The sequence below is a fragment of the Chrysochloris asiatica genome, unplaced genomic scaffold (assembly GCF_000296735.1).
Source record: "Chrysochloris asiatica unplaced genomic scaffold, ChrAsi1.0 scaffold00104, whole genome shotgun sequence".
Lineage (NCBI taxonomy): Eukaryota > Metazoa > Chordata > Mammalia > Afrosoricida > Chrysochloridae > Chrysochloris > Chrysochloris asiatica.
Window position 1 is genome coordinate 8,189,070 of NW_006408622.1, and position 11,720 is coordinate 8,200,789.

Sequence of the window (11,720 nt, forward strand, 5' to 3'; positions counted from 1 at the left end):
TAAGGACTAGTAGCTCCGTAGGATAAACACAGGATTGCAAACCACATAGTCAGTGGTTTAAACCCATCAGCTGTTCTAAGGGAAAAAGATGAGGTTATTTGTTCCCACAAAGATTTAAAGCCTCAGAAACCCTATACAGAGTTGCTATGAGTCGGAACCAACTCCACAGCACTTAACAACAACAACAGTATAATGTTAGCAGCAAAGAAAATAAAACAAATAGTTTCCTCTGCACTAACTCATTAACTACTCATAACATACATGAGCTGGGGGGCGGGTGGAAAAAACGACAATACAATTAGGGACCACTGCACTATCAGATGGGGTACTGTGCTCTTATTAACAATGATACTCACCCCAAGAAATACCCGCAGCCACACCCCTGCTCCATTTGTGGGTAGGTCCACTATTCTTATCACAGAGATCGGGAACATGATATATCACTGGAGACTCAGATCCAGCCACCCTCCCGGACATGGTAGAGGTTAGTCATCCCTCCTGAGTACACAGCTCTTTAATTGACTTGGTCAGTGGCTGATGGGCTACATCATAGGCTTGTTTCACTTCCAGGTCATAGTAGTAGCCCCTACCCATAACCCCATAGACTTATATAGATTTAGAATCTACAGAGAAGGTGGTTTCTGACACCTGGTTCCCTTCACTGTCCACATAGTAGAGACCGGGGCCTCTCTTACCCCAGCCACAATCATGGTGTCCATTGACAGCCCATGCCTTTATACTGATATATCATGTTGATGAGCAGCTTGGAGGCAGCTGCTACCAAGATGAGATCCTTGTTCAAAGTCCATCAATTTGACATTGCTGAGCCAACAGCCTCTTCCAGATGGTAAGATCTGCTACACTGTGAGTCAGGGTGCCCAGGAAGTGGAGGCTGATCTTGCCCACCTTCTTCATGGGCTGGGAAGCAATGCAGGCACTTACTGTACCCTGGGAGTGCACTGTAATAATGAGTCCATGGAGAAACTGGAAGGCCATGAACCATTTCGATTCCTGGTTCCTTTGGAATACCACATTTGGGCGTGGCGAGATTCAGTCCCCGATGAGCACTGGAGTGACACTGTAGGATAACCCCTGGACTCCTAACCACAAGGTCAGCAGTTCAAACTCACCAGCCGATCTGCAGGAGAAAGATGAGATTTTCTGCTCCCCTGAAGATTTACAGCCGCAGAAACCCTCAGAAACAGGGTCACTATGAGTCAGAAATAACTTGACAGCACGTAATAACAACAACAATAACATATTTGGTCCATTACTAGAACTCCTTGGACCAAGGTCCAGCAGATCTGCATGACCCTAAAGTCCAAAATCCCATGAGGGTCTACTGGTAGAGGCCTTTGTCCTATGAGCTATCTTAAAGCATTCTTAAAGAATATTTTCACTGGTTTTAGAATTCTTGGTTAGCTTTTCAACACTGTAAAGATGCTGTTTTCTTGTCTTTTGGCTTTCTATGGTTTCTGTTAAAAAGTTAGTTTCTCTCCTATTATTGCTTCATTGCAGATGTTTTATTTGTCTTTGCCTGTGGCTGCTTTTAAGCTGAGTGATGGCTTAAGTCTTCAGCCTACAGCAGTTCTAATATAATGTATTGCCATGTGGTTTCCTTGTATTTATGCTGCTTGGGGTTCTTCGAGGCTTTTGGACTTAGTTTTGATGTCTTCCATTAATTTTTGAAAACCCCTGTCCATTATCTGCTCAAATATTTCTTCTATTCTATTCTCGCTCTCTTCTTCTTCTTCTGGAAATTCAATAACACGTATGGTAGAACTTTCTATTATGTTCCATATGTATCATTGTTGTTGCTGTTAAGTGCCGTTGAGTCGGTTCTGATCCAAAGCATAGTAACTGTGTATAGGGTTTCCAAGGAGCAGCTGGTGAGTTTGAACCACCAACCTTGCAGTTCAAACTGACTTTGCAGTCCAGTGCATTAACCCACAGCACCACAGCAGGATCTGTATTGTACTCTTTCTGTATTTTCCATCATTTTGTCTGGATATTTTCACCGGATACATTTTCCTATTCACGTGGTGTCTAATCTGTTTAATCTAATGGAGTCCTGGTGTGACGCTGCTGGATAAAGTACTGGACCACAAGGTCAGTTTGAACTACATGGTCATCAGTTCAAACTCACCAGCTGCTCCTTGGAAACCCTATACACAGTTAACTCTGAATCAGAACCAACTCAACGGCACTTAACAATTGTGTGGAGTCCTGGTGTGGTGTTGTGGGGTAAAGCACTGGCTCATAAAGTAAGTTTGAAACTCACCAGCTGCTCTTTGGAAACCTCTGACAGGGTCATTATGAGTCAGAACCAACTTGACAGCACTTAACAATTGTGGCACAGTTACGTGTTGATCTGCTAACTGAAAGGTCAGGGTTCAAACCCACCAGCTGCTCTGTGAGAGAAAGATGAGGCTGTCTGCTCCCATAAAGATTTACAGTCTCAGAAACCCTATGGAACGGTTTTAGTTTGCCCTACAGGGCCAGTATGAGGTAGAATCAACTTAAGGGCAATGGGTGTGGTTTGGTTTTAATGGGTTATTAATTTTAATTGTATTTTTCAGTTGTAGAACTTCCATTTGATTTTTTTTGATATGTTCATTCTCTGCTGAAAATCTCTTATCTTTTATTTCCTTGACTATATCAAGCAGAAGTTTTAACGAATTCTGTACCTGGTAACTCAAATATGTGGGCTTCCTGTGTTATTGTTCCTGTTATTATGTGCTTTCGAGTCAGTTCTGACTCATAGTGACCCTGTATACGGTTTCCAAGGAACACTTGTTGGGTTTGAACCACCAACCTTGTGGTTAGCAGTCCAGTGCCACACCAGGACTTCCTATAGTCAGTTCTTAATGTCTCTCTCTATATATTTTGTTTGGGTCATTGTAGCTTTCTTCATATGCCTAATTCTTATGTCTCATGTTGTATATGAAAAATAGTCAAAAGAATATGAAGGAATACACAAAGTCATTATACCAAAAATAATTGGTCTACGTTCAATCATTTCAGGACGTAACATATGATCAACAACTAATGGTATTGAAGGAAGAAGTATTAGCAAAAACAAAAACAAAAAAAACAACACTCTAGTAGTTGATGGAATGCCAAATGCAATGCTTCAACAAATTGATGTGGTGCTGAAAGCACTCACCAGTCTATGCCAAGAAACCTGGAAGACAGTTACCTGGCCAACTGACTGGAAGAGATCCATATTTGTACTCATCATAAAGTAAGTAACTCTACAGAATGTGAAAAATTATCTAACACTATCATTAATATCAGATGCAAGTAAAATTTTGCTGACGATAATTCAAAAACATTTACAGCAGTACATCTATAAGGAGCTGCCAAAAATTCAAGCCATTGAATTGCTGGCGTCAGAGAATACCAGAAAGATATTATCGTGTGTTTTAGTGACTGTGAAAAGGAATTAGACTGTGTAGATCGTGACAAACTACGGATAGCATTGTGAAGAATGGGAATTCCAGAACACCTAATTGTGCTCATGCAGAACCTGTACATGGACAAAGAGGCAGTCGTTTGATCAGAACCAGGAGATACTGTGAAGTTTAAAATCAGAAAAGGTGTGTGCTAGGATTGTATCCTTTCATTATACTTACTCAATCCATATGCTGAGCAAATAAACGGAGAGGCTAGACTATATGTATGAAGAAGAACGTGGCATCCGGATTGGAGGAAGGCTCAGTAACAATCTGTGATATACAGATGATACAACCTTGCTTGCTAAAAGTAAAGAGGACTTGGAGCTCTTACTCATGAAGATCTAAGAATACAATCTTTAGTATGGATGACAACACAAATGTAAAGAAAACAAAAACTCTCACAACTGGACCAATTAACATTGTGATAAACAGAAAAGACTGATGTTGCTAGAGGTTTTAATTTACATGGATCAACAATCAATGCTCACGGAAGCAGCAGTCAAGAAATCAAGCAACCTATTGCTTTGGGCAAATCTTCTGCAAAAGACCTCATTAAAGTGTTACTTTGAGGACTAATGCACACCTGACCCAAGCAGTGCTATTTTCAGTCACATGGTATGCATATGAAAGCTGGACAATGAATAAGGAAGATCGGAAAAGAATCCAAGCCTGTGAATTGTGGTGTTGGGAAAGAATACTGACTATACCACAGACTGCCAAAAGAACAAAGAAATTTGTCTTGGAGGAAGTACAGACAGCATACTTGCTGGGAGCAAGGATGATGAGACTTGGTCTCACATACTGTGGACAAGTTGTCAGGAGGGACCAGTCCCTGGAAAAGGACATCATGTTTGGTAAAGCAGAGGGTCAGAGGTAAAAAAACAAGGAAGAGTCCCAGCGAGAGGGTTGACACAGTGACAACCGTGGGTACAAACATAACCCCGACCGTGAGGATGGTGCAGCCTTTCATGATGTCCCATGATGACTCTAGATCACATTATAAAACCATAATGCACTAACAAGGCCTCCCTGAGAGTGCCAAAGCTGTGTTCAGCTTCTCAGCTTTTAAGTTACTACTTCTGAAATTAAATACATTTTGCAGGGGAAAAGACCTGCCAAATCTCGGGTTCACCTCTCTTCTTTCTAGGACTTTGTACCCTCAAGCCTCACTGTCTGGGCAGCTATCTGATGCCCTCAAACAGGTTTGTTTTTTTGCCAGCTTTTCTAGTTGCTCAAGGTATGAGATTTGGTTTGATCCAGTTATGCTGACAGGGTTAGAAGTCTCAACTACTGCTTTAGCATAATACCTCAACTATAAGGATGATTGTTATTTTTGGTGTTAAGGGCTATGGGGTTGGTTACAACTCATAGTGACCCTGTATAGGGTTTCTGAGGGGCAGCTGGTAAGCTTGAACTGCTGACCTTGCGGTTCACACTGACTTCGCAGTCCAGAGAATTAACCCACAGAGCCACACCAGGACTCCCTAATGATGATTGTTGTTGTTGATTGTTTTTGTTGTCAGGTGCCAACAAGTTGGTACTGACTCATAGCAACCTATACACACAGAACGAAACACTGCCCAATCCTGGGCCAACCTCACAATTGTTGCCATGCTTGAGTCCATCGATGCTGCCATTTTGCCAATCCATCTCGCTGGGGATCTTCCTATTTTTCTCTGACCCTCCATCTGGTTGTTGTTGTTATGTGCCGTGGAGTCGGTTCTGACTCATAGCGTCCCTGTACAGGGTTTCTGAGGCTGTAAATCTTTACAGGAGCAGAACGCCTCATCTTTCTCCCATGGAACAGCTGATAGTTTCAAACTGCTGCTGACCTTAAGGTTCTCAGCATGATTTGTAACCACTACGCTACCAGAGCTCCTGACCCTGCACCCTACCAAACATGATATCCTTCCCCAGTGACTGGTCCCTCCAGACAATATGTCCGAAGTATGAGAGATGAAGTTTGGCCATCCTGGCCTCCAAGGAGTATTCTGGCTGCACTTCTTCCAACATAGATCTGTTGGTTCTTTTGGCAGCCCATGGCACTTTCAATATTCTCCTCCAACACCATAACTCAAAAGCATCAATTCTTCTACGGTCTGCCTAATTCACTGTCCAGCTTTCGCATGCATATAAGGTTATTGAAAATACCATGGCTTGGGTCAGGTGCACCTTAGTCCTCAAGCTGACATCTTTGCTCTTCAACACTTTAAAAAGGTCTTGTGCAGCAGATTTGCCTAATGCAAACCTGTTGCTTTATTTCTTGACTAATCATTATAATGATTAGTACCAAAAAAAAATAAGATTTAGGATACTGGTTTTATAGTAATAAGTTTCATCTTGTTGGGGAGAAAAAGTACAAATTGTTTCAGCTGGTTGGAAAGAGTAGAACATTCTATCTTTCTATTAAGGTGAATTATCCCAATAAATTCATTTAAGAAGTTTTCGAACAACCGTTGTAAATGTATGATGTATCACAAGTAACTTTCCAGTATTTTTCCACAGTGAGGTGGATCTTTGGTTTATAGCAGCAAGAACCAGTGCAGTCTCTACCAGACCTTTGCCAGACTCTAGATCACATTATAAAATACTTGTTGTTGTGAATAGTCAAGTTGGTTCCAACTCACAACGACCCTGTACTGGGTTTCTGAGAGCAGCTGGTGGGTTTGAACTGCCAACCTTGTCGTTAGCACAGTTAGAAGTCCAGTGCTTATCCTACAGGTCTTAAGAATATGATGTCTTGACTCTGCATCAGAGCCAGGTAAATCCATTCAACAAACATAGCAACCCAATTACAGATTTTGTTTCTCTAAAAACTTCAGACATTGTTTTTTTGTTTCTATGGTAGAAGCACCCATTAAAAACTGAGGTTAAAAGAATAAACATAACAAATACAGTCACATCTGCTGTGGTAGAATATCAGAGTGGACTAGCTTGTCCCAAAGGCCAGGTCTTGCTCTACCTTATATTATAAGTCCTACACAAAGGAGCTCTGGTAGCGTAGTGGTTACGAGTCAGGCTGCCAACCTCAAGGTCAGCAGTTCGAAACTACCAGCTGTTCCGCGGGAGAAAGATGAGGCTTTCTGCTCCCGGAAACAGCCTCGGAAACCCTGTACAGAGTCGCTATGAGTCGGAACCAACTCCACGCCACATAACAACAACAGAAAGGAAGATTAGAGCCACTGGAAGGGAGTCTCTACTATAGGGACCCATGTTTTGAAGAGTAAATGATCTTTATCTGATAGCAGAGTGGTTACAAATCAAGCCGCTAATCTCAAGGTCAGCAGCTCGAAACTACCAGCTGTTCCTCAGGAGAAAGATGAGGCTTTCTGCTCCTGTAAAGATTTACAGGCTCAGAGATCCTATTCAGGGTCACTATGAGTTAGAACTGACTCCACGGCACATTAGCCGCCAACAACAACAACTAAGGTTGAATACACTAACCAGCATAAGGTAGCTAAGGTCACTGAGCAAAGTGCTTCAAGAGACCACATCCTAAGAAGTTATTATGGACTGGCTGACATGATCAAGCTTCAGTCTTCAAACGTAATTCAGAAATCAAAGACCAACAGTTCAAGTCTGATTGCTCCAGCAAACAAAATCAGGGATAAAGAAAGGACGGTCATGGTGGTGGGGGTGGAGAGTGGGGTGGGGGATGGGGGTCTTTCAACTCAACTCCCTAGAGAGACACACACGGAAGAAACACTTGGTTAAACGCAGATTAGAATCACAGAAACTGTTCTTTTGGGACTAAAGGGGTCCCAATTGTAATTTTAGTCCAAGCCCCTTATCTTACAGGTGAGATGACACCTCCCAGGGAATGTTCCCAGGGAACATTTGTTTTCCTGCGATGGACTCACATCAAACATGAACTCTTCTGTGAAGGTTCCCATACTTTCATTTGACAGCGTCCTCCTTTTCTACTCTAGAGTATTAGCCGCGTGATTTCCGGGATCAGAGCAGACACAAAGTCCTCAGTAACATTTGCAGAATGGATGAGTGAGAAATGGCATGACCAGCATTATGGAGCAAGCCATTGGCAGAGCAAGACAGAGGCTGTCCTAAGACAGCCTAGGTGGTTTTCAGTCAGGCTCCAATATGCCCGTTTACCAGTTTATAAGTTTGGGGATGCCATAGGGTGAAACAGTTAAGCATATCTGTGATGAATATCTCCCATCCATATGCATTTGCCAGTTATTGACCACCTATTTTGGTATCCTATCTTATTTTACAATAGAAACTTTCAAATATAATAAAAAACAGAATGATATAATAAACAGCCATGGACCCATTATGCCCAATATTGCTTCGTCTATATCTGATCCACTTTTCTTGCCTCTATGATATGACACTACTTAGAAATAGATCTGAGATATCATGTCACGTATTGGTAAGTATGTTAGTGGGTATTTCCAAAAGATGATTTAAAGAAATACTTTAAAAATTTAATAATACTCATTAATATGAAACATCCTGTCAGTGTTCAAATTTATAAATGCCCTATGAATGTTAACACTTTTCTCTTTTTATCTAACATTTACTTAATTCAGGATCAAAATGTGATTGTTTCATTGCAATCAATTATTGAAGAATGGGTCATTTGTCCTATAGTTTCATATGATCTGGAATGTTCTGATGAAGTCCCCCTCATGGAATCCTGGTGTGGCACTGTGGGTTAATGTGCCAGACTGCAAAGTCGTTTGAACTACAAGGTTGGTGGTTCAAGCTCACCAGTGTCTCCTTGGAAACCCTATACAGGGTCGCTATGGGTCAGAACCGACTCGACAGCACTTAACAACATGTTGCTTTGTATTTCCTGTAAATTGGTAGTTGATCTAGACATGATGTGATTTGAGCTAGACTCAGGTTTGACTTGTGTTTGGGGAGAACTGGAGACAGGGGGAGAGGTTGTCAAAACTGCTTTTCCATTAGAAGGCATAAAAATGTCTGATTTTTCTTTCTTTGTGATACTGGTAGCTCCTGCTGATGATACCTGGACCCATTCACTCAGGGATGCAAAGTGATGATATTATTTTTATTGTTCCTTCATTTTATTTGCTGGAAATTCTTGTAGAAAGAGAAACTTCCCCTCATCTACTATTTGGCCACCCAGAGATTCAAGTCCTATTTTAAAACAATTTAACCAAGACCATGCTTTTTCTCGAGTTAGAATCATTTGCAGGAGAACAACCTTCATTTATTCTTTATATTCTAGCCAAGAATTAACTGGAAGACGGTGGGCCTGGAGGCTGCAAAAAAAAAGTCCTTCCTGCTTGATTCTTCCCGCGTTTGCTGAGGGCCTGCATGCCCTGAGATTTTTCTTAAGATGTATTGCTCTAGGGCTTGTTCTAAAGGTCCAGCCTTTCTCTTTGAAAATGTTTTCTCCTGTAATTAAGGGATTTTCTAATTTGAGGAATAGATAAAAATTCGCCAAATTACACTTTAAGAAAGTCATAAACCTGGAACCGCAAAGATCCAGCTTCAGGGAAATTCTGAATTGAGGAAGGATGCTAATCAGGACAGAATTTAAAACAATGGTTTATAATCTTTCACTCCCAGGAACGAGACTATCCAAAGGAAATGCCAAGTAAAAAAGTAAAATCTGCAATTGATTTCATTATTTTGAGATACTGACCAAGTTTCTTGATCTGATTGCAAGTTTGACTCAAGGTTGAGCAGATAAAAGAACACGCCTGGGTTCTCTACTTTCCATTTGGGTCTTTGCAAACTGCGATTTTGAACAACCAGACAGGCATTGGAGACCATGTTGGCGCGAGGCTGGGAGGAGACTTGCATTGGATTTAAGCTAAATCTCCGCTCCTCCATCGAGGTAAAATGCATCTTCCTAATTTTCATAAGGCCAGGCACTCTCCCTTCGAGCCGGCTCTGTCCATCCCTCGGAGTTTGTGTTTGCTTCAGCTTCCCCAAAATGTAAAACGATAGTGCCAGACGAATATGATTCTCAGAATCATCTGGAAAGCTTCTCCAAAACCTACTACTGTCAGGGTATCCGTGGCTCTCACGAAACCCGGCTGGGACCCAGGATCCAGGCTCGCTAGCATCTCCAAGGGCTCCACCTTCCGGCCGGGTTCCGGAGCTTGCCCCTGGCTGGGCGGGACCAAGAAAGGCTGGGCGGCGCCGACCCGGGCTGGGCAGCCCCACCGGAAAGACTCGTTTCAGCCGAAGCAGGCGGAGGCTGGGAGGAAATCGACTTGTCGCCCCCCTACTCCGGCCCTCCCCGCCCCTACATCCTTGGCTGTAGCCCCGCAGGGCCCGGGAAACGCCTGCCAGCAGCTGGGACACCCTGGAGTCAACTCCTTCCACGCCTGCTCCGCCTACAGGTCTCCCCCCGGCCCACCCCCACCCCCACAGGCCACCTGGTCCTCGTGCTCCAGTCCCTGAACTCTGACTCCCGAAGAACCTCAATGGGGGAGGGGACACAACATGGGCCAGGGACGCGTTGCCAAGAAACCAGACCCTGCCTCGGGCTCTGGCACTAAACAGCCGCAGCGCAGCTGTCCATCCCTTTATACCGCGCGCGCGCACACACACATCCTCTAGAAAAGCCTTCTGGAGCTGGAGTGCACGAAGACCCCAGGCGGAGACTACCACCTTGATCTGCGTTTCTGTGGGAAAAGCCCTCGGGAAAGTCAGGCATGAATCCCCACTCCGCCGGCTCTGTGGCTCCGGGCTGGAGGCTAGAACTGCTCTTCCCAGTGGCGGACCTCGGCCAAGGAGCGTGCCACCTCTTTGGGCAGCAGTTTCATCCTCGAAATGCACGCTCGTGCTGCGATCTCGGCGCGGTAGGGGCGGTTAGACCAAGCCCTCGCCAAGCCGGAACCAGGCTGCGAACCCGCGAATTGAGGAGCTGCAAGAATTTTGGTAACGGTTGTCCCTGGTCGTCTGTCAGCCACTTGTCCTAGGTGCCCAACTCGTCCTGGTGATGTCTGCAGACCAGCTGACCGCAGAGACCTGGCACTGCCTCCTCTCCCGGCCTCCTGCTAGTGAAGATGGGCACTCTCAGGGCTCTGTCCGCGGCCTCATGTGGACAGCGACTTCCCAGGGCCACAATTAAGCATGTGAGGGCCTTTAGTACTGATAATGTGTGGTGCCCCCTCCTCGGCTCACTCAGGCATTCGAAGGGCATATATAAATGAAAATTATAGATGTATATGTGTGTGTTTGTTATCCATGGTGTAACTTCTTTTTAAATATGACTATAATATTTGATGGAGCCCTGGTGTGGTGCTGTGTATGGGCTAATGCGTCAGACTGCAAAGTTGTTTGAACTGCAAGGTCGGTGGTTCAAGCTCACCAGCTGCTGCTCCTTGGAAACTCTATACAGGGTTGCTATGGGTCGGAATCGACTCAACAGCACTTAACAACAATAATATTAGATAAGGACCTCTGGTAGTGTAGTGGTTACGAATCGGGCTGCGAACCTTAAGGTCAGCTGTTCGACACTATCAGCTGTTACATGGGAGAAAAGACTCATCTTTCTGCTCGGGTCCGCGGCACATCACGACCACGATGATAATATTAGATATAGAACCACGAAAGTGGTTTTAGCTGAATGAGATGAACTGGGCTATAAAATTAGTATTGGATACAGTGTACTAAGATTTTGACTACATACTGCATTTTCCACAGAAAGAATATTCCACTACTCCATTGTTAATTGTTTCAACTATCAATATAAAAAACAACAAATTGACTCACACCAATGGCTCATACTTCAATTTAGATGCCCGTTTTATGATAAATCCACAAATTTGTCCTAAACGAACAAGAGAAAAAGTGTCATAAAATAAAAATGTGTGATCTGAAAATAAATATTACAACAAATAACTATATTTTGACTCCTGTTGTGTGACTATACAATCAGCTCTGGACTGCGAGCCACAAGGTGGGCAGTTCAAACCCACCAGCTGTTCCTCGGGAACCCTATTACAACAACAACAGCAATCTTTAGCTAGATCTTTCTTCTCTAACATGCCGTCACTTAAAATGGTCTTTCTAGTCTTTGCTCTTACATATTCTTCAATGATTTCATCACAATCTGCCCATTTTCATTCCATGTGTAATAAGGATAATGAATCAAGTCTTTCTCAAATCATTGTTGTATGTGGAGTGTATCTGAGATGAAAATGAGCATTCTGTTGTGTAGTTTGTGGTTGTTAAAGTTAGGAATTTGGATAAAGTAATCATCATTGGTAAACATTCATTGTATTTTATCTTCTATTATGAAAGATCTTTGCTTGA

At 43.2% G+C, this 11,720-nt stretch overlaps 1 pseudogene; it reads right to left on the reverse strand.

The window, feature by feature from the left end:
- Positions 1 to 9,284, reverse strand: part of LOC102813447 — a 20,969-nt pseudogene extending 11,685 nt beyond the window's left edge.
- Between the last annotated feature and the right edge of the window lie 2,436 nt (positions 9,285 to 11,720).